This window comes from Narcine bancroftii, chromosome 7 (assembly GCF_036971445.1).
Source record: "Narcine bancroftii isolate sNarBan1 chromosome 7, sNarBan1.hap1, whole genome shotgun sequence".
NCBI lineage: Eukaryota > Metazoa > Chordata > Chondrichthyes > Torpediniformes > Narcinidae > Narcine > Narcine bancroftii.
In genome coordinates, this window is record NC_091475.1 from 32,872,407 (window position 1) to 32,896,393 (window position 23,987).

Genomic DNA, 23,987 nt, shown 5'->3' on the forward strand with positions numbered 1-23,987 from the left:
TCATGTCAACTGTAACCATAATTAAATATGTTCTTTAGGATGTAGGCTTGAAGCTATAGTTGCACTGGCCATGCTGACAAGGTCAATAGGCATTCCTCTCCAATTAAAACATCTTTCATTTTAATGTTATGTGCTTTTGATTGGTATCATTGGTAGAACCATCTAGGAACTTGATCTAGATCACACAGATGGCATACTGATGGTGTTTTTTTTAAAAATAGATATTAAATACCTTAATTAAGGTGAACCACAGACATTATGATACAGGCCTTATTTTTTTTCTCTTCCAAGTCATCCAGGATCCGAAATACCTTCAAACCATCCAGGATCTGAAACATTCTTCTCATCATCCAGAGTCCCAAATACCCTTCTCACCATCCAGGGTCCCTGTTACATTGCAGACCAGCAGCAATAGAAATTCACCAAGACAGTGTTATTTAAAAAAATAATATTATTATTATTTAATTACTAATAATAACACCTTAATTAATTTAGTTAAACTTAACCCCCAACACTGCGTGAGTATACTTATGAGTGTGAGTGTGTGTGTGTGTGTGCACGCAACATACCCAAAGCATGACAACTTAGGTACAATTCTGCAAAGTCAGTACACAGTTCCATCTTGGAAATCCTGTGTTGAAACTCAGGCTTTTAAACTGATGGCGAGAGGTAATTATGAAGAAGGTGGGAGAAACTGAGTGACCAAACTGCTGAAAACTCAAGAATATTGTCACAACTCCCCTTTTCCTTGGCAAGGGGAAACGAAATGTGTGATTTCCACTATGCTTCCAAAAAGCCCAGCACGGGTCAGTCAAAGTGACCTTTACTTTGGTCATGCTGGTTCAACGTCCCCTTCAAAAATGACCTTTCCTTTGGTCACGTTGGGATTCAATAATCCCCGTGACAAGGAGAATCAGCCAACTTGTCCATTTCACACTGAGTCACTCCAGCAACATGTTCATGAGATGGCTGCTGATCACCAAGTGTGCTGTTCCTTTAAATGTTTCTCTCACATGACTCTCCCCACCTGCCCCTGGATAAAGGAACAAATGTTTTCTCTCTTCCTCCAGAGGATAAACTTTGGGCAGTCTGTACCTGATTGTTGCACTCAGTTCTCTCCACAGTTGGGAATGGTCACAGCCTATACTAACCCTTAAAGTGGCAGTCACTACATGAAAACAAAAGCTTGTAATAGTCCTAAACACCCTTCCCACTATCCAGGATCCCAAACAGCTTTCTCGCTGTTTTTGATTGGATATGATGTATTCACTGCCCATGTTGACCCTATTACAAAATACTACTTTTCCCTAATTTCAGAATATATTTCTATTTATAACATCTCTAACCAATATTTTCTCACTTATTCTGTTACAATCACTTTATGTCATATGATCTCATATCTCTTATTTCACTTTATTCTTCCCTGCTTTATTTCCCTTCGCTGCACTTTAATAATGCTTCGTCGCTCCCTCTTTCCAAGTATCATAAACTCTGCATCTCTCTTACCGGATTATTATTCAACCATATTTTTTGCAAGTTTGTTTAAAATAGATGTGTCGCATTTCCTTTCCTTGAACCCTCTACTAATATTTTTTCATTTAATTTTAAATTATTTAAATCTCCTAAATGTTATAACACTTGGAGCATATTTTCCACCCAGACACCAGTGGTGAAACTGAAACTTAGCCATGTATCAGTAGCCAACTGTTCCATCTCTGTTCCAGTCTGTCGACTCCTCCTCATTGAATGAACCATAGCAGCACCATCTCTTGCAACCTTCCCTGTTCTCAGGCTGGGAAGCTGGTCCATTTAGCCTGTGCTAAGTTAGACTTGATATGTACAGAGTCCACATTCAAATGAATCAGCAATATAAACAGCCTGAAAAAATTAAGTAACAACTCCTTAAAACCCATTCAATGCAGTTCCAATGGTCTTAGTTGACTTTGGTGCATGAATATGATTTCAGTGTTTCAAATGTAAAATTAATATTTTCAACTTTTTAACATTGATTAACAAATCTTAAGAGTTGGTGACTGTGAACAGCTGACACACAGACAGTACAGTAACATTTTTCATGGCTGGTACGCCTGGCTGAAGACCTCGCTGCTACTTAGTTTGAGACATTGCCTGTACTGCACTCAGACTCTGCAATGTACTGGAAACTTAACTCTTGGGAAAGGTTATGCCAGAGGCCAAGTTAGAACCAACAACAAGGGAAAGCAATCACATCTCTGAGCAATGGATCGACTCCACTACTTTTACATTTAGTCCACAATTTTCATTCTCAAACTTGCTTACATTGTTCAATAATCAATAAGTAATATTCTAGTAATAACGTATTGCTCTAAATTATTGTGTTCTGATGATTGATATTTGTACCTACAAGTTTAGATATCTGTCAAGGAAGCTGAAAATAATGTTTCTTGCTATTAGAATTGAGGAGTTATTGATGTTTAAATGTTGACATCTCTGTCCAGCCAAATTTGGAATCTATTCTATAAGACCATAAGATATATGAGTAGAGGTAAGCCATTCAGCCCATCAAGTCCACTGGTGCCATTCCATCATAATCCATTCTCTCACTCAGCCCTTAGTCTCCTCCCCATAACCTTTGATACCCTGATTATTCATTTAGCTATAAATCTCTGCCTTGTAGTAAATTGACCCGATGACCTGGCCTCCACAGCCGCCTGTGGTAACAAATTCCAGTGATTTGCCACTCTTTGGCTAAAGAAGGGCCTCTTCATTTCTGTTTTAAATGGCATAATTCAATCCTGAAGTTGTGCTACTTGTCCGAGACTCCCCTTCCATGGGAAACAACTTTGCCACATCGACTCTGTCCAGGCCTTTCAACATTTATAATACCTCTATGAGGCCCCCTTATTCTTGTGAACTCCAAGGAATACAGTCCAAGAGCCGTCAAAAGTTCCTCATTTGCTATTCCCTTTATTCCAAGAATCATTCTTGTTAATCTTTTCTGAGCCCCCTCCAATGCCAGCATATTCTTTCTTAAATAAGGAGCCCAAAACCACTCTGCACTCCAAGTGAGGCCTCACCAGTGCCTTATAAAGCTTCAACATCACATCCCTGCCCTTTAATTCCTTCTACCAAAGTGTTTCATTTGCTACTTCTTTGCCCATTCTCCCAATCTAAGCCTCTCTACAGCCTTTCCATTTCCTCCTCACTACCTTCCCCTCCATCCATTTTTGTACCATCTGCAAACTTAGCCACAAAGCCATTTATTCCGGAATCCAAATCATTAACGTACAATGTAAAAAGAAGTGGCTCCAACACCAACCCTTTTGGAACACCGGTGGTAACCAGTAGCCAACCAGAATAGATTCAAGATAATTCAAGATTATTTTATCATCATATAATAAAACAGAAAAAGTGATATTACACAAAATTTCCTTTAGTCTACCGTAAGACAGACAAAGATTTTCTATCAGCAGAAATTACCCAGCGGCCTACATTCAGAGAAAGAGAAGTAAAGAGATTCCCCCCCCCCCAGAGTCACTCAGTGTACATGGCTTGGCCTCCACCACTCCCACAGCCATACAGCCTTCAGTCCAAACCATCAGCATCCCAAGCTCCAGATGCCAACCTCTGACATGATCAGGAAGCCTCCAGCACTTTCACTGAAAGATACTGTACATGCATTCACATTACAAAATTCAAATATTTACATATGCACAGATTAAGTGAAGTAGACATATATTGAAGAATCTACACTCAATGATACACTAATGTCGCTGCGCCCCATTCTCCAATTGGGATTTTTGAACTCTATTAGGTATTACCTTATGGGAACACAGATGAAGAGAGTTTCGGATTTTGGAGGATTTCAGATAAGGGGTTCTCGACTTGTATTAGATTCAACTAACCCTCTAATTTTCTGTTGGCAGTAGTTACCCATTAGGAATGCTGACATTCATCTATATGAAATTTGATGCCAAAAAGTAGAACTGAAGAGAGATTTGGTGAAGCATGCAAGGGTATGTTCTAATTGACATGTGAGCTGTCTGTGTAGAAGTCTGAAACAGCAGATAATTCTTACAAAATGGTAAAGTAGAGTCAATAATATCCATAATGGAATGTAAAATATTAGGTCAATAGCATCAAAACCATCTTTCTATGCCTGCAAAACATTTGACTGCTTCCTGATTCTACCAAATTCCAAGAAGCAAGACAAAATGATCTTCTTATCAAGACAACCTGTTCACTCCAGTGCATGCAAATTTAACTCCATGTGGTCTGGTTCTTCTAGACTTCACCCTTTGTCTTACAACACTGACCAGGAAATTGCTTGGACAATTCCTACATTCCTACTTGTTAGACTTGCGGTAGAGATTTTTTTAATGTTCCTCTTTATTTTATTAGCATTGCTTCTCTGAGGGTCTTCCCTGCTCTTGTTGATAGCATTCTCAGATGCAAAATTACTGTCCTTCTTTATGTAAAGATTCTTTTTCATCAGCCCAACGGCCAGTGGACTGATGGGTTAATTGGTCCCACTGTTGTATAGCCGAGTGATAGAATCTTAGAGGAGCTGATGCGGACAATGGATCATAGGGAAACTTGATAGAGAATGGCTTGTTGTGTGGACCCTCTGAGCTGAATGGCCTCCTTTTCTGTCAGATGTGGAAATTATCATTTGTTCTCTGAAAAAAATTGTTCGTTGTTAGCGAACCTGCACTCAAATGAAAAGTAAAATGGACATGATTAAGACTGTGTAAAATATTTAATTTTTTTATGTTGACAGAGATAGTTTGAAAGATGCATTTTAATGATGGATGTCCAAACTATTTTTTAATCAGTATTCAACAATGTGGAAAATTGTTCAATTTTATCCTATTCAGAAATAAGCAGGAAGAATCTAGCCAAGTCAATTATCATCCTGTCCCAATCATCAGCCAAGTGATAGAATAAGTAATTAATAGTGTCATCAAACAACACCTGGCCACTCATAACTTGTCCACTGATCTGCCAGATTTATTCAGCTCTTGCCCTTGTTACAGCCTTGATCTAAAGATGATGAATGCCAGTAGAAAGCTGCCTTTAGAAATCGCAAAGTACCAGGAATCAAACTTAAACTAAAGTTTGTCAGGGCGAATAGGAAAACTCTTGAGAAGTTGCTCCCTTAATTGAAACACAGACAGATGACTGTGGTTGCTAAAGGGCATTTCTCACACCTAGGGCACTGTGCTTTAGAGAAGGACATTTTTTGAGCAAACCATCCTCAACTGCTTCATCAATCAGTGTCAGCATAGAAAATGGTGTTGAAGTCGAGTTGCTCAAACCCAACAACTGCAGACTTTCTTGTTTAATTGCCATGTTAAATATCCAAAGCAAATATAATTGCTATTTCTTGCTAACAATAATTCCATGAATAATTCATTGATTTGTGAAAGAGAAATGTCTACCAGGACAGCTTTGCTCCTCCTTTTCAAATTGATGTTAGAAACTTTAATTTCCACCAAACAAGCTCCAATTTAATTTCTCACATATGTCAAACACTTGAAGAATGTAAAGATGTTGATGGTCGCTGCTGTTCTGCATTCTACAAATGCAGTCCACTTGGGTAGTGCAAACGGAGCACTGAGAGGAAAATTGCTCCTATTTTCATATCACATTTTATAGCTATTGGTAACATTAGATCCCTCCAGCATGTAATGTGGAAAAATTAAAATATACGGAAGTCTGCTGGTTTAAGATGTAATTTTTAGCCACATGGAAATAAAATATGGATATTACTTATACTAAAAATAATATTTGTAGAGCAAGAATCCTGCCTGCATAGAACAGGAGAATGGAATTTTAAAGGTGAGAAGCTTAAAAAAAAGTTTAATTTTAGATTGTCAGCTAGATCTGAGGGGAAAAAAGTGGGTAGGTTCGTGGGAACTGGAGACACCCTTCATCTGATTCATCTGCGCTCAGCAGTCCAGTTATACTTTTTGTTTTAAATTTAGGCATACAGCACGGTAACAGGCCCTTTTGGCCCACGATTCCGTGCTGCCCAATTGACTGACAATCCCCAGTACATTTTGAAGGGTGGGAAGAAACCGGAGCCCCTGGGGACAACCCATGCAGACACAGGGAGAATGTACAAACTCCTTAAAGAGAGCATTGGATTCAAATCCGGGTCCCGATCGCTGGCACTGTATCAGCGTTGTGCTAACTACTACATTAACCATTGGATATCACCCTTTCTCAAATATGTTCTGCCAAGGTTTGAAATGGATTTTAATCTGGCATTTTAACACAGATTTCTTATGAAAATAGATAGTAGTCCATTTTAATGGTTTTATTGTGGCCAGGAATTGTTATACACAGAAGTCTGGAGTTAACATGATCATCCCAAGGGGAATCCACTAACAATCAAATGAGGTACTACTTCTGGTCACGTTCCAGGCCCACACTTCCAGACTACAGCACTCTTCAAGCTGACAGATTTCAGATTTATTGTCAGAGTACAAACATGACAGCACATACAACCGTGAGATTCCTTTTCCAGGGGAGGAGGCAGAATTACCGCTTATTGGTAATGAAAAAAAAACTCTACACAATGCACACATATAAACAAGTAAAGAAATGTACAGAAACTGACTGTGCCATACAGAGAGGGAAAAAAATCAACAAAGTGCAAAAGTAAGAGTCCTCATATGAGTCCCTGATTGAGTTTCTTGGTTTTTAAAAAAAAATATTTTTCACACTATGAACCATATCAATCAAAATACACACAAACATTTCCCTCTTGAATATACACAGTGGCATTTTCTCCCCTTTTCCCCCCCTATCTTCCCACCCCGCTCCAAACCCATTAAACGTTCAATAATAAAATACAATAAAACCATTAAACAATGTCATCACACAATGAAAATAAACAAGAAAATTGTGTCATCTACTTTTACACACTGGGTCAGGTAATTTTGTCTTCTTATCATTTTAGGACATGGAGGTCCGCGGTAGGCCCTCTCTGTTGTGTTCCATGTACAGTTCCCAAATTTGTTCAAATAATGTGACTTTATTTTTTAAATTAAATGTTATTTTTTCCAATGGAATACATTTATTCATTTCTGTGTACCATTGCTGTACTCTCAGGCTCTCTTCTGATTTCCAAGTTGACATGATACATTTTTTTGTTACAGCTAAGGCTATCATAATAAATCTTTTTTGTGCTTCATCCAGTTTGAGGCCTAATTCTTTACTTCTTATATTACTTAGAAGAAAAATCTCTGGATTTTTTGGTCTGTTGCTTTTTGTGATTTTATTTAATACCTGATTTAGATCTTCCCAAAACTTTTCCACTTTCTCACATGCCCAAATTGCATGCACTCTTGTTCCCGTTTCCTTCTTACAGCAAAAACATCTATCTGATAATTCTGGATCCCATTTATTTAACTTTTGGGGCGTGATATATAGCCTGTGTAACCAATTATACTGTATCATGTGTAATCTCGTGTTTATTATATTTCTCATAGTTCTAGAGCATAACTTTCCCCATATTTCATTTTTTATCTTTATATTTAGATCTTTTTCCCACTTTTGTTTGGGTTTATAGCTTATTTCATCATTTTCTTTCTCTTGCAGCTTGATGTACAGGTTTGTTATATATCTTTTTATTATCGTTGTTTCTGTAATCACATATTCAAAGCTGCTTCCTTCTGGTAATCTCAGTCTGCTTCCCAATTTATCCTTTAAGTAGATTTTCAGTTAGTGGTATGCAAACATTGTACCATGAGTTATTCCATATTTGTACTTAATTTGTTCAAATGTTAATAAATTATTTCCCAAAAAACAATTTTCTATTCTTTTGATCCCTTTTCTCTCCCATTCTCTAAAGGAAAGGTTATCTATTGTGAAAGGGATTAGTTGATTTTGCATCAATAATAATTTTGGTAGTTGGTAATTTGTTTTTTTCCTTTCTACATGAACGTTTTTCCATATGTTGAGTAAATGGTGCAGTACTGGTGAACTTCTATATTGCACCAGTTTTTCATCCCACTTATAAAGTATATGTTCTGGTACCTTCTCTCCTATTTTATCTAGCTCTATCTTGGTCCAATCTGGTTTTTCCCTTGTTTGATAAAAATCTGATAGATACCTTAATTATGCTGCTCTATAATAATTTTTAAAGTTTGGTAGCTGCAAACCACCTTGTTTGTACCATTCTGTAAATTTATCTAGCGCTATCCTCGATTTCCCCCCTTTCCATAAGAATTTCTGTATTATTCTCTTTAGATAATTGAAGAATTTCTCTGTTAAGGGAATTGGTAATGATTGAAATAGATATTGTATCCTTGGGAAGACATTCATTTTAATGCAATTTACCCTCCCTATCAACGTTAGTGGCAATTCTTTCCAATGTTCTAAGTAATCCTGTAATTTCTTCATTAATAGCTGATAATTTAATTTTTATAGGTGACCTAAATTTTTTTCTTTTTCTTTTCTTTGGCTTGGCTTCGCGGACGAAGATTTATGGAGGGGGTAAAAAGTCCACGGCAGCTGCAGGCTCGTTTGTGGCTGACAAGTCCGATGCGGGACAGGCAGACACGATTGCAGCGGTTGCAAGGGAAAATTGGTTGGTTGGGGTTGGGTGTTGGGTTTTTCCTCCTTTGCCTTTTGTCAGTGAGGTGGGCTCTGCGGTCTTCTCCAAAGGAGGCTGCTGCCTGCCAAACTGTGAGGCGCCAAGATGCACGGTTTGAGGCGTTATCAGCCCACTGGCGGTGGTCAATGTGGCAGGCACCAAGAGATTTCTTTACGCAGTCCTTGTACCTTTTCTTTGGTGCACCTCTGTCACGGTGGCCAGTGGAGAGCTCGCCATATAATACGATCTTGGGAAGGCGATGGTCCTCCATTCTGGAGACGTGACCCATCCAGCGCAGCTGGATCTTCAGCAGCGTGGACTCGATGCTGTCGACCTCTGCCATCTCGAGTACCTCGACGTTAGGGGTGTAAGCGCTCCAATGGATGTTGAGGATGGAGCGGAGACAACGCTGGTGGAAGCGTTCTAGGAGCCGTAGGTGGTGCCGGTAGAGGACCCATGATTCGGAGCCGAACAGGAGTGTGGGTATGACAACGGCTCTGTATACGCTTATCTTTGTGAGGTTTTTCAGTTGGTTGTTTTTCCAGACTCTTTTGTGTAGTCTTCCAAAGGCGCTATTTGCCTTGGCGAGTCTGTTGTCTATCTCATTGTCGATCCTTGCATCTGATGAAATGGTGCAGCCGAGATAGGTAAACTGGTTGACCGTTTTGAGTTTTGTGTGCCCGATGGAGATGTGGGGGGGCTGGTAGTCATGGTGGGGAGCTGGCTGATGGAGGACCTCAGTTTTCTTCAGGCTGACTTCCAGGCCAAACATTTTGGCAGTTTCCGCAAAGCAGGACGTCAAGTGCTGAAGAGCTGGCTCTGAATGGGCAACTAAAGCGGCATCATCTGCAAAGAGTAGTTCACGGACAAGTTTCTCTTGTGTCTTGGTGTGAGCTTGCAGGCGCCTCAGATTGAAGAGACTGCCATCCGTGCGGTACCGGATGTAAACAGCGTCTTCATTGTTGGGGTCTTTCATGGCTTGGTTCAGCATCATGCTGAAGAAGATTGAAAAGAGGGTTGGTGCGAGAACACAGCCTTGCTTCACGCCATTGTTAATGGAGAAGGGTTCAGAGAGCTCATTGCTGTATCTGACCCGACCTTGTTGGTTTTCGTGCAGTTGGATAATCATGTTGAGGAACTTTGGGGGACATCCGATGCGCTCTAGTATTTGCCAAAGCCCTTTCCTGCTCACGGTGTCGAAGGCTTTGGTGAGGTCAACAAAGGTGATGTAGAGTCCTTTGTTTTGTTCTCTGTACTTTTCTTGGAGCTGTCTGAGGGCAAAGACCATGTCAGTGGTTCCTCTGTTTGCGCGAAAGCCGCACTGTGATTCTGGGAGAATATTCTCGGCGACACTAGGTATTATTCTATTTAGTAGAATCCTAGCGAAGATTTTGCCTGCAATGGAGAGCAACGTGATTCCCCTGTAGTTTGAGCAGTCTGATTTCTCGCCTTTGTTTTTGTACAGGGTGATGATGGTGGCATCACGAAGATCCTGAGGCAGTTTACCTTGGTCCCAACAAAGCTTGAAAAACTCATGCAGTTTGGCATGCAGAGTTTTGCCGCCAGTCTTCCAGACTTCTGGGGGGATTCCATCCATACCTGCTGCTTTGCCACTTTTCAGTTGTTCGATTGCCTTATATGTCTCATCCAGGGTAACTTCCAGGCAACTTCCAGGCAAACCTCAAAGCAAAGCTCGACGTTGCAACCCGCCTCACGGACCCGTCCCCTGAAACCCTCTGGGATCAGTTGAAGACTACCATACTGCAATCCACTGAAGAGGTACTGGGCTTCTCCTCCAGGAAAAACAAGGACTGGTTTGACGAAAACAGCCAGGAAATCCAGGAGCTGCTGGCAAAGAAGCGAGCTGCCCACCAGGCTCACCTTACAAAGCCGTCCTGTCCAGAGAAAAAACAAGCCTTCCGTCGCGCATGCAGCCATCTTCAGCGCAAACTCCGGGAGATCCAAAATGAGTGGTGGACTAGCCTCGCCAAACGAACACAGCTCAGCGCGGACATTGGCGACTTCAGGGGTTTCTACGAGGCTCTAAAGGCTGTGTACGGCCCCTCACCCCAAGTCCAAAGCCCGCTGCGCAGCTCAGACAGCAAAGTCCTCCTCAGCGACAAGATCTCCATCCTCAACCGATGGTCAGAACACTTCCAATCTCTTTTCAGTGCCAACCGCTCAGTCCAAGATTCCGCCCTGCTCCAGCTCCCTCAACAGCCCCTAAGGCTAGAGCTGGATAAGGTGACCTAAATTATTTTCTAATCTAACACCTAGGTATCAGATTGCTTGTGTTTGCCATTTAAATGGTGATTTTTTTAAAAAACTCTGTGTAATCCGCATTATTCATTGGCATCGCTTCACTTTTATTTGCGTTGATCTTTTACCCCGATATTTCTTCATATTCCTTCAATTTCTTATGTAGTTCTTTTATTAATATTTCTGGTCTGTTAAGTATACTAAGATTTCATCTGCAAATAAACTGATTTTATATTCCTTCTTTTATTTTTATCCCTCTTATTTTATTTTCTGTTCTTATCAGTTCTGCAATGGTTCTATTGCTAAAGTGAACAGTGAGGGAGATAGTGGGCATCCCTGCCTAGATGACCTACTTAAATTAAATTGGTTTGATACATATCCATTTACTGTCACCTTCGCCAATGGTCCCTTATATAATGCTTTAATCCAATTAATATATTTCTCTGGTAGGTTGAACCTCTGTAATACTTTGAATAAATAATTCCATTTTACCCTGTCAAAGGCTTTCTCTGAGTCTAAAGCAAGAGCCACTGTTGGTATCTTATTTCCTTGTACTGCATGGATTAAATTAATGAACTTACAGACATTGTCCGTTGTTCGTCTTTTCTTAATAAATCCAGTTTGATCTTGTTTTGGTACACAGTCGGCCAATCTGTTTGCTAATAGTTTTGCTATTATCTTATAATCTGAATTAAGTAGAGATATTGGCCTATATGATGCTGGTGTTAGTGGATCTTTCCCCGTCTTTGGTATTACTGTAATTATTGCTGTTTTACATGAATCTGGCAAGTTTTGTGTTTCTTTTATCTGGTTCATTACTTCCAGGAGAGGAGGAATTAATAACTCTTTAAATGTTTTATAGAATTCTATTGGGAGTCCATCCTCTCCAGGCGTTTTATTGTTCGGCAGCTTTTTTTAATATATCCTGTATTTCCTCTATTTCAAATGGTTTTATCAATTTGTTTTGCTCCTCTTCTTTCAATTTCGGTAGTTTAATTTTAGCTAAAAACTCATCTATTTTGTCTTCTTTCCCTTCATTCTCAGTTCGGTATAATTGTTCATAGAATTCCTTAAAATTTTCATTGATCTCCGATGGGTTATATGTAATTTGTTTGTCCTTTTTCCTTGATGCCAATACAGTTCTTTTAGCTTGTTCTGTTTTAAGTTGCCAGGCTAGTATTTTGTGCGTTTTTTCTCCTAGCTCGTAATACTTCTACTTTATTTTCATTATGTTCTTCTCCACCTTATATGTTTGTAATGTTTCGTATTTTATTTTTTTGTCCGTCAATTCTCTTCCTTTTGTTGTATCGTCCCTTATTGCTAGTTCTCTTTCTGTACTTTCTATTTCCCTTTCCAACTGTTCTATTTCCCGATTGTAGTCCTTTTTCATCTTAGTTACATAACTTATTATCTGCCCTCTGATGAAGGCTTTCATTGCGTCCCATAGTATAAATTTATCTTTCACTGATTCCGTATTTATTTCAAAGTACATTTCTTTTTTCTGTAAATTTAATAGCCTCTTTTGATTTGGTTATGTATTCCATTAATATTTATAGTCATATAGTTCAACATGGCCATCTCATATTCTGTTTACACCTCATTTCCGCTTCCTCACCACCACCTTTCCCCTTTTCCCTATTTTTATCTCTCAGTTTTCCCTTTTTGAACTCAATGTATGACAACACTTCTAAAATATAAAATACTTCAACAACTCCCACATCTAAAATTCCCTTAACCCCAAGTGTTCTCCCCTCCCTGAGTTGCCCCTTGTCCCTTGCCGGGCAACCACAACTCCCCTCTCCATTTGGATTGTGAACCCGCTCGCAAGCTTCAACTGATTTCGCAGTGACTGTTATTCTCTCCCACCCAACCCCCTCCAGAAAAGTCTTTTATCTTCATATTTAACAAAGCTCACCCTCTTTTCTTCTCTTTTCCCCAATCCCTTTCCCCCCTCTCCCTTCCCTTTTCTTTCTCTTCTTTAGTTCATACTTATACATTATTTTTACATCTTTATATGTAGTTTGTCATTGTTCTTCGTTTTTGTTACATCTCTTCATCTTTCTTTCTGTCCTGCAGGCGTTGTGCAATTTCTCGTGCTTTCTCCAGATCCGAGAACAGTCTGTTTTGCTCCCCTGGGATAACTATTTTAAGCACAGCTGGATATCTTAACATAAATTTATAGCCTTTTTTCCATAGGATCAATTTTGCTGTGTTAAACTCCTTCCTCTTCTTTAGGAGTTCAAAACTTATGTCTAGGTAAAAAAATATTTTTTGACCTTGGTATTCCAATGGTTTTTTGTCTTCTCTAATTTTATTCCTTGCCCTCTCCAATATATTTTTTCTTGTCCTGTATCACATAAATTCTACTAAAACGGATCTTGGTTTTTGTTGTGACTGTGGTTTCGGGGCTAGTGTTCTGTGTGCCCTTTCTATTTCCATTCCTTCCTGTATTTCTGGTATTTCCAGGACTTTTGGGATCCATTCTTTTATAAATGCTTTCATATCTTTGCCTTCTTCATCTTCCATAAGGCCCACTATTTTTATATTGTTTTGCCTACTATAGTTTTCCATTATATCCACCTTCTGAGCTAACAACTCCTGTGTTTCTTTAACTTTTTTATCACTTTCTTCCAATTTTCTTTTTAAGTCGTTCACTTCCATTTCTACACGTTCTTCCACATTTTCTAATCTTTTCCCTATTTCTTCATGACCAGCTCTATTCTACTCACTTTTTCTTCTGTACTTTTCATTTTTCTTTTCATTTCACTAAATTCTAATATCAACCATTCTTTTAATGCTTTCATTTGTTCTTGAAATTTTTAAAATCTATATACTGTCCATCTATTTTACTTTCTATTCCTCTGTGCAGAGCTTGGTCTTCTTCTTCTTTTTCTTCTGTGTCTGCTCTTGGGTTTGTGTCTTTTACTTCTCTTCCTTGTATCTGTGTCTCTTCTGACTTTCTTGTTGAGCTGTTTGCCTCAGTTTGTTGGGTATTTTTTGGCATACCTTTTTGTTGTTGGTCATCTTCTTTTGGGCTAGTTATCTGTTGGGCTTCCTGTTGCTGTTTTTCTTTCCTGTTGCTTTCCTCTTCTTCCAGCTGAGAGCCCTGATGTCGGGCACCTCTCAGCTGGTCGCGTTGTGTAAGTTCACTCCACAGCTGGGCCCCTCTCTCGTCGGTGTCCTCCTTCTCCTTGGTGTGTGCATTGTGCACATGCGATTCCTTGTGCATTGCGCAGTTGCGCACTTCTGTTTGGCTCAGTGAGCAATTTTTGCAGTCCCACGGTCAGGAGGTCGTGACCCTGCAGGGTCTCCACTAACCTCGGGGTGCGGGCTCCTCTGTCCATGGTAGGTCCCCGCTTCTTCATGCAGATAAGGCCTTCTCCTTTCTCTTCCGGGGTCTTTCCTTTTTTTTCCCATTGTTTTTGGTTTTTCCTTCTTAGGTGCCATTTTCTTTCTTTTCTCCACACCTTTATCTTTTATTTGTTGTGTTTTGTGTTCCTTGAGCTTTGTGTTTTCTTCACTTTATTTCTTCTTTTCTGAAGAGGGCTGGTATTCTCCTACCAGCCACTACTCCATCACGTGACTCCTCCCCCAATTGAGTTTCTTGTTGAGGAGTCTGATGGTGGAGGGGTAGCAGCTGTTCCTGAACCTGGTGGTTTGCCTCTTATGACACCTATCTATACCTCTTTCCTGATGGCAGCAGTGAGAACTGAATCTGGATCCTTGATGATTGCTGCTGCTCTCCTACAGCAATGTTCCTGTAGATGTTTTCAATTGTGAGGAGGGTTTTGCCTGTGATGTTCTGTGCTGTGTCTACTACCTTTTGGAGTATTGGTGTTCCCATACCAGACCATGATGCAGCCCATCAGCCCACTTTCCACCACACATTTTTAGAAATTTGCCAGGGTTTCTGGTGTCATACCAAGCCTCCACAAACTCCTGAGGAAGTAGAGACACTGATGTGCTTTCTTCATGATGCCATTACTGTGTTGGGTCCAGGAAAGATCTTCTGAGATACTGACTCCTAAGAACTTAAATTTGCTCACCTTCTCCCCTAATGAACACTGGATTGTGCACCTCTGGTTTTCCCTTCCTGAAGTCAACAATCAGCTTCTTGGTTTTGATGATATGGAGTGCAAAGTTTCTGTTCATTGTGTAGAAGCACAAGTTTTCAATCTCCCTCCTGTATTCTGACTCATCTCCTTTATTATACAACCCACCACCATGGGATCATCAGCAAGTTTGTAGATCATATTGTTGTTGTACCGAGCCATGCAGTCATAGGTGTAAAGTTAGTGGAGCAGGGGGCTAAGAATGCAGCCCAGTGGTGCTCTGGTACTGATGGACATTGTGGAGGAGATGTTCTTATTAATCCTCATTGATTGTGGTCTGAAGGTGAGGAAATTAAAGATCAAATTATACAGTGGGGTGTTGAGTCCCAGGTCTTGGAATTTGCTGATTAGTTGTAAGGGGACGATGGTGTTAAATGCCAAACTGTAGTCAATAAAAAGCAATTGAATGCATCTTTTCTGTCCAGGTGTTCAAAGGCTTTGTATAGAGCCAGTGAGATGGCATCCGCTGTAGACCTGTTGCTACGATAGGCAAATTGGAACAGATCCATGTCACCGTTTAGACAAAAGCTGAACACCAACACCAACACTCAACTCCAACACTCAACACCAGTCTCTCAAAACACTTCATCACTGTTGATGTGAATGCCACAGGTTTATTTTCAGGTATTATCTTATTCATTTTATTAATTTTAATTCTAAACTTTTCTTTTATTCAAATAGTATCTTTTGCATTCTTCCTAACCTTCAGACCTGAGCAAAATTAACTTTCAGAACTTTCTCCTTCTCCTGTCTGACATCTGTGTTAACTGTTTGCAACAGGTTATAAAACACGACAAAATCATAATTCTGAATAACAAGTTGTAAAACACAATGGTTACAATGGGGGTTACTTTATTTTAATAGTATTGAAATGGGAAAACAGTTTCAATGGAATTACAGAGCCACAAAGGGGTTACATGGCAGATGGGAAAATAAAATTCTTGAAAACTTCCCAGCATCTGTTATCTGTTCAGAAAAAGCTACGTGCATATTGACATTGCATGCCAAGTCCTTCAACACCCTCTCAAAGGGCTTTTAACAACTCAATTGTTAACATGAATATTTCTGAAATGTTCTAGGGCAGAACTTCAGTCCAGGAAATCAAATCGCATGGAATTTTTGTTGATGTATGATCACACAGGCAGTCAGAATCTAGCATGGATAAGAGAGGCAAACTAATTATTAAGCCAATGAATCACCCTTTAAATGCCCCCCCCCAATCTCTAATGACTCTGTCCTCACAGTTTATAAGTTACAAGTCTTTTATTCTCAAGATGTGCTGAGATATTACACTCTCAGTCACTCTCTGCATATAAATCATAAATTGCCTTAACTCGCATGGATATCTGTACAGTTGTCCGTAAGCACCTAGCCCCATTAATATAGATAGTCTTCCAAATTAGTATTCAGTAATGAGGCCACTATTTAATTCACATCAATGCCTAATCAGACCTAAGTTACTTAGCAGAAGCCCCAATAAATGGCATGGTAAGTGGTTCACTGTGATTTTAACTCTAGTTTTTGGGGGGCACATCAAGTTGAATATGGACTAGCAATGCATTAAAAAATGAAGCTCAAATGCAAACCAATCCTTAATATTGATATTTAACCTATTTGGTACAGTGTATAACAATCTACAGAGATGAAAAATATTTCACTCCATTAAGATGTGTTACTAATGTGTTCTGTGGGAGAAAACACTACTCCATATTTTGTCAATAGATCCATTTTCCTTCAGCTCGGATGCCTTTATTGTTGTGCTTCTACACAATGCAGCTGAGAGCCTGTATTTTTTTCAAGAAGTCCTCATCTCTCTGGGAGCAGTAACAACAAAGGAGTAAATACTAAATGGGAAACAGATGATACAACAAAATGATGAGATGATGTTATCACTTTTTCAAGGTGGTCTGAAAAAAATGAAGTTTCTTATCTAGCTTTGGTGAAAGTTATCTTCTAATCAATGTTTGTCATCAGAGAGTTGGTAGTTTATATCAATATCAAATGTTCTGTTCATTTCGCTGACTATTTGGCTTTTTCCCACAGCCCGTCATATCTTGCTGCTTTTGTAATGTTTTGGACGTGTATGGAGACACTTTGAGTAATCTCACTGCCTCTGATAAATTTGATGTAATCTTGCACAATTTTATATTGATAGAAAATTGTTTCAGCTTCAGAAAGTTAAAAATCTCTGAAACTGGGCTTGACCATTTTACTGAATGATTGATTTTACTCACCATTGTATTCAACCCACTGCCATATGCTGTGGAGGTTAAGCATTTTAATCTAAATAGCTATTGGGCTGAGTTATCCTGGCTCTATTTGGCAGTTCAGGTGGAAGATTCTACCTTTCAGTAAGTTAACTCTGATCTATGCAACCCTTCTGTAACTTTGGGCTAGCTGAATGGCAGATGTTAGCATGCCTTCAATGCACCAGTACAACCTTTGGTTAATTAAGGATCAATTGAAGATCAATTTCTCAAACTTGATCTACCAGGCAATAGTGTTTTGACCTTAAATAATTCACAGATACCATCTAGCCCAATAATTTTTTTTTAAACATTGTTTTATTATAGCAGTGATTCCTGCTACTGAACTCTCTAAAGCAATCTTCTCAAAATGCTGCGAAGATACGAACATCAGTCTGTCTGATATTCTCAGAGTTCGCTGGAAGGACAAGTGAATCAATGTCAGTGCCCTCTTCCAGACCAACAATCCCAGCACCAAAGCTTTGGTTATATTCAGCCAACTAACTCATCACAAGCCTGACAACAGTTTCCAGAAACTGGTACAATACTTCATTCCATGCACGTTGAAGGGAAGAGATTAGTAAAGGATTGCTTAAGGTGGGATGTGGGTGGAAAGAAAAAGGTTGAAAACCACTTTTTTAAATCATACCTCATTGATTCGTTATGTGCACAGTTTCATAATTCCAAAGGAAATGGGCCAGTGACAATTTTTCTCAAGCAAAATATTTCAGTTACAATTGGGTCTAGAGCAGTGATTCTCAACCTACCCTTCCCACTCACAGAACACCTTAAGCAATCTCTTACTAATCACAGAGCACCGATGGCATAGGGATTACTTAAAGTGGTCTGTGAGTGGAAAGATAAAGGTTGAGAACCACTGCGTCTATTTGAACAGGGATTGCTAACATGGTGATTAGAAAGGAAAAAATTTTTTATTTAATTTGCTTATTGGTGTTTTAATGATTTTAGTATATCATTAAACAATGGTTAACATAGCAGTTAGTACAACGCTGTTATTGCACCAACGATGGGGACCAGGGTTCAAATCCAGTGCTGCCTGCAAGAAGTTTGTACTCCCTATGTATGTGTGGGCTTCTTCGGGGTCTCTTTTTCCTCCCACCATTCAAAATATACCTGGGGATGTAGGTCAATTGGGGGTAAATGAGCAGCACAGGCTTGTGGGCCGTAAGGGCCTCTTATTGTGCTGTATTGTCAAAATTTAAAAACTTAAAATGGAAAGGATATTGTTAAAAATTATAAAGTTCTACTTATCCCCAGGTAAAGACTCAAATTCAACTGCACAACCATTATTGTGAAGATACATAGATCTGGACCAAGGTTTCCTTCATGCCACTTTCAGCATGTCCCAGCATGCTTTACTGTCAAGGAAATGCTCTCGAAGTGCAACCAGCAATGAAATGCCAGACACTGGGGGGTCATAGGTTTGAATCTGACCACAGCAAATTAGAAAACTGAATTCACAAAGTTTGGTCATTTTGAATTCCTTGATGTCTTTCAGTAGAGGAGATCTGTCTGCCCTACCTTAAGATTCTATTTTTATATATACATGCATGCAGTTGACTTGTAATGCCCCCTGAAAGGATCCAGTCCCTTTGTAATGAGTGAAAAGAAGCATCACCATTAACTCAAGGACAGTAGTTCATGGAGAACACAGGGTGACAAGAAATACCAAGAAAGCAATTAGCACAGAGGAAAATGATTTATTTGACTTGTCACTACAAAGCAGCTTTTCAACAAATGCTACCCTTTCTGTGCTTTATATCTTTGGTGCCCACTAACATGGACACCACGGAGTGGTGTCTTCCTTCAGCATCCACTATTGGTGCTGATGATATATCCTTTCAGTTAAATCCGCATTTCTATGGGAAAGCAATTAATTCACACTTGACACCTCCACAGGATGGAAATGGCTCCCACATCACCCTTAAGAACAATGACTGCCCTACAATCAATGATCTGACTGAGAATTCAAATTTTGCTCCATGATAATCAAAAATTCTTTGTGACTCCCTCATTTGTTTGTAACGAATCATCAGAATGGATCTTTATGTGGGAAAATATGGTATGAACAGATATGTACTGTAACATTTAAACAATATAGGACATGTTATAATGAAAATATTGGTAAATAATAACAGTAGTTGAATATTATAATTCCATCCTTTTCTCCTGAGAAATTTGTTGGATTATTTACAATTCAGTTACAACAAGCAGTATATAGATGTAAACTCCTTCCTCTAACTGTATCACCAACACCCACATACAAAATACATTTATTCAGAGGCTGATGGGGAGAAGGCAGGAAAATGCGGTTGAAAGGTGATGGTAAAAAGGTAAAGGTTTCCATTATTGTCACGGAAAACTACATTTTGAATGTAACATGCATGAAATTCTTTAACTTTGTCTACCATAAGGAAGACAGTGAGTCACCACTTTGTCCAGTGCCCCTCACAGAAATGAGGTCCCAGTGAGGAACATACCTGTGACCCCTGGTTTACAAGATCAGTGCTCTATCTACTGACCTATTGAAGCCTCTGAAGGAAGAATACATCAGCCATGATTTGAATGGAGCAGGAGAATTGATGGGCTAAATGGCCTAATTCTGCTCCTCTCTCTTTTGGTCTTATTTATAAACAGAAAAACCCCTGAAAATTTGCAGTCAGATCTCACTTCATGCATTCTTTCCTGATTGCAGATGATGTCTGTGAAAGCATTCACAATGATCTTAGGAAAGTGTGTTGGAATAACTCCAACACTCTGAAAAACAACAGATGATTTTTTTTTAACACATCAATTTTCATTTTAGAAATTATACTCAAATACAAGCGTTCAACATAATTAAAGTCACAGTGAAGATTTAAGACTGCTGAGAGATATTGGACATTCTTACATATTTTATTTTCTAACACATGGTTAAATGACATAGTAGCTGAGAGATTGTGGTTCTTTATGATTTATTTTCTGCTCAAGAAAAAATAGTAATAATCTGTTTGTCAACTGCTATAAGTCATCAATGCACTAAATTCTGACAGGCTCAGCTTCACCCCCAGCCAGAACACTAAGCTTCTTTAATATTAGTAACTCCATCGTTAATTTTATTTTGGGAAATCTCAGTGTTGAGAATATGAAAAAATAGAGTGCCACTATTACTAGAGGATCTATTCTTTTGAGTTATGCTTGTGATCTATGGCCAGATCAACGTGTATATGCATCTTGATAACAAAGGAGGATCTAGTTCTGGTACTATTGTGAACCTGGAAGTTTGCGGTCACTCTGATTATCCAGTCGAGTTACTACAAATAGTAATTTCCAAACACTGCAGAGAAATATTTGGTTTGTGCTTGTGAGCCCCAGATGAGATTAGCAAATTTTATCATTCAGGTCATTGGTGTCCAGTGCACTTGGACTATCTTTAGATGCAAAGATGTACAATGGTGTGTCATGATATCCTATGTGTTAGCAAGCTTTAAAAATAGTCCCAACATATCCTAGAACTGCACAAAGGCAGTTCCTGATCAGCGCATTTATCCGTGTTTCAGTTTCTCTTGTCAGTTTCCACAGATGTTTTTTTCTAAATGTGTACATTATTCATTTTATTTGATAAGAAACTGGATTTCAAAACTTCAAAAAGTGAAATTGATATTTTATAATTGACCAGTACCTGAGTAATTACCCATTACTTATATACATGTTTATTAGATACAAAATGAAAACAGAATCAATTTGCTCATATTTATTTTTATTTAAAAGCAATCTAAAATGTTAAAGATATTAGCACATATCAATCAACTCATTCAAATAGTATTCTTTTGCATCTTAGCACAACACTAATCCTGTGAAATGTTTTAATATCTCTGTTTAAGCAATAAAGAACATTCTCCCAGAGAATTAAAGCTTCATCATTTCATTTTCATTGTCTAAATAAAGCTGATTATACTTCCAATCCAATCAGAGAGCAATGACAAAGTAAGTGATGATGTGATGTAAAATCGAAGCAAATTAAGTCCTCTTATGCTGAAATATTAAGACTTGCATAAAAAGTTATAACACCTCAGTCAATCATTACTGTTAAATAAACCAGAATTTTCAGTATCAGCTCTAACTGCAAGTTGCACATAGTTATGTAGACCAACTAATTTAATAACTTCATTAAAGGCCATAGGTGCCCTGTAATTAGTAAGGGATTGCTTAAGATGGTATGTGAGTGGGACGGGAAGGTTGAGAATCACTGCTCCAGACCCAATTGTTACTGAAATATTTTGCTTGAGAAAAATTGTCATTGGCCCATTTCCTTTGGAGTTATGAAACCATGCACCTAACGAGTCAATTAGGTACGATTAAAACAATGGTTTGCCACCTTAAGCAATCCCTTACTAATCACAGAGCACCTATAGCATAGGGAATACTTAAAGTGGTATGTGAGTGGAAAGAAAAAGATTGAGAACCACTGCATTAGAGGGACATATGCCAGACATCATAAAATTTGTTTCAAAACAATAGGAGAATGATTCCATCCCTTCTGAAGAACATGGTTCATTTCAGCTAAAGCATAATTCTGTATGTCTTGTAATCAACTGCTATAAATGCACTATGAATTGCAATGTAACCAAATTGCAAAAATAATCACCAAAGCAAAGGAGCAAATATTTGAGAAAAGCATAAACTGTGTTGAAGCTGGATGTGAGTATTCATTTGCCTAATATCACAGATTTCTATATGGTTTTCCCTGCCTAGATGACATATGCTGCATGCAAAAACAAGGAACTAATGCCCCATGACATCTAGTAGTTTTTTGTTATTTTTCTTCTATGTAAATTTATCCCTTCCTTCTTTTCCTGAATTAATTCAGCCAAAATTTACAATCAGATCGGTTTTCCTGCTATTTGCACAGAAATCACCCAGCAGATGTTGGTTAAAGATGAAAGGCTGGATATTGGTGGCCAAGCTATGCCAACTCACTATTGACTTCTCAGAATTAATGAGTCAGTCTCTTTCTTTGGCTTGGCTTCGTGGACGAAGATTTATGGAGGGGTAATGTCCACGTCAGCTGCAGGCTCGTTTGTGGCTGACAAGTCTGATGCGGGACAGGCAGACACGGTTGCAGCGGTTGCAAGGGAAAATTGGTTGGTTGGGGTTGGGTGTTGGGTTTTTCCTCCTTTGTCTTTTGTCAGTGAGGTGGGCTCTGCGGTCTTCTTCAAAGGAGGTTGCTGCCCGCCGAACTGTGAGGCACCAAGATGCACGGTTTGAGGCGATATCAGCCCACTGGGAGTGGTCAATGTGGCAGGCACCAAGAGATTTCTTTATGCAGTCCTTGTACCTCTTCTTTGGTGCACCTCTGTCATGGTGGCCAGTGGAGAGCTCGCCATATAACACGATCTTGGGAAGGCTATGGTCCTCCATTCTGGAGACGTGACCTACCCAGTGCAGTTGGATCTTCAGCAGTGTGGATTCGATACTGTCGGCCTCTGCCATCTCGAGTACTTCGATGTTAGGGATGAAGTCGCTCCAATGAATGTTGAGGATGGAGCGGAGACAATGCTGGTGGAAGCGTTCTAGGAGCCGTAGGTGATGCCGGTAGAGGACCCATGATTCGGAGCCGAACAGGAGTGTGGGTATGACAACGGCTCTGTATACGCTAATCTTTGCGAGGTTTTTCAGTTGGTTGTTTTTCCAGACTCTTTTGTGTAGTCTTCCAAAGGCGCTATTTGCCTTGGCGAGTCTGTTGTCTATCTCGTTGTTGATCCTTGCATCCGATGAAATGGTGCAGCCGAGATAGGTAAACTGGTTGACCGTTTTGAGTTTTGTGTGCCCGATGGAGATGTGGGGGTGGCTGGTAGTCATGGTGGGGAGCTGGCTGATGGAGGACCTCAGTTTTCTTCAGGCTGACTTCCAGGCCAAACATTTTGGCAGTTTCCGCAAAACAGGACGTCAAGCGCTGAAGAGCTGGCTCTGAATGGGCAACTAAAGTGGCATCGTCTGCAAAGAGTAGTTCACGGACAAGTTGCTCTTGTGTCTTGGTGTGAGCTTGCAGGCGCCTCAGATTGAAGAGACTGCCATCCGTGCAGTACCGGATGTGAACAGCATCTTCATTGTTGAGGTCATTCATGGCTTGTTTCAGCATCATGCTGAAGAAGATTGAAAGGAGGGTTGGTGCGAGAACGCAGCCTTGCTTCACGCCATTGTTAATGGAGAAGGGTTCAGAGAGCTCATTGCTGTATCTGACCCGACCTTGTTGGTTTTCGTGCAGTTGGATAACCATGTTGAGGAACTTTGGGGGGCATCCAAGGCACTCTAGTATTTGCCAAAGCCCTTTCCTGCTCACGGTGTCGAAGGCTTTGGTGAGGTCAACAAAGGTGATGTAGAGTCCTTTGTTTTGTTCTCTGCACTTTTCTTGGAGCTGTCTGAGGGCAAAGACCATGTCAGTAGTTCCTCTGTTTGCGCGAAAGCCGCACTGTGATTCTGGGAGAACATTCTCTGCGACACTAGGTATTATTCTATTTAGGAGAATCCTAGTGAAGATTTTGCCTGCAATGGAGAGCAGCGTGATTCCCCTGTAGTTTGAGCAGTCTGATTTCTCGCCTTTGTTTTTGACTTACTGAAATGCATTGAACAGTGTGAATTTCCTTTATTTACAGGGAAGATACAAACTAAACGATAAAAAGCACATTTATCCACTTGACATTATTCATTTCCAACTTAGCATCTGCTTAACAATGTAATGAGTCTTAATGACCATTAAATTACATTTGTGCCATTCATCATTAA

The 23,987-nt window shown here is 39.5% G+C and overlaps 1 long non-coding RNA gene across 9 annotated transcripts in view; it reads left to right on the forward strand.

The window, feature by feature from the left end:
- Positions 1-23,987, forward strand: part of LOC138738706 (uncharacterized) — a 282,524-nt gene that overhangs the window by 20,007 nt on the left and 238,530 nt on the right. The window contains exon 6 of one of the 9 annotated variants that reach the window (XR_011341686.1): positions 3,909-4,135. The exons of 7 other annotated variants lie outside the window; for them this stretch is intronic. This is a non-coding gene — a long non-coding RNA (uncharacterized lncRNA). Of the gene's footprint in view, positions 1-3,905; positions 4,136-23,987 lie in introns of those variants that run through there. One more of the 9 variants, XR_011341684.1, reaches the window with a different exon arrangement.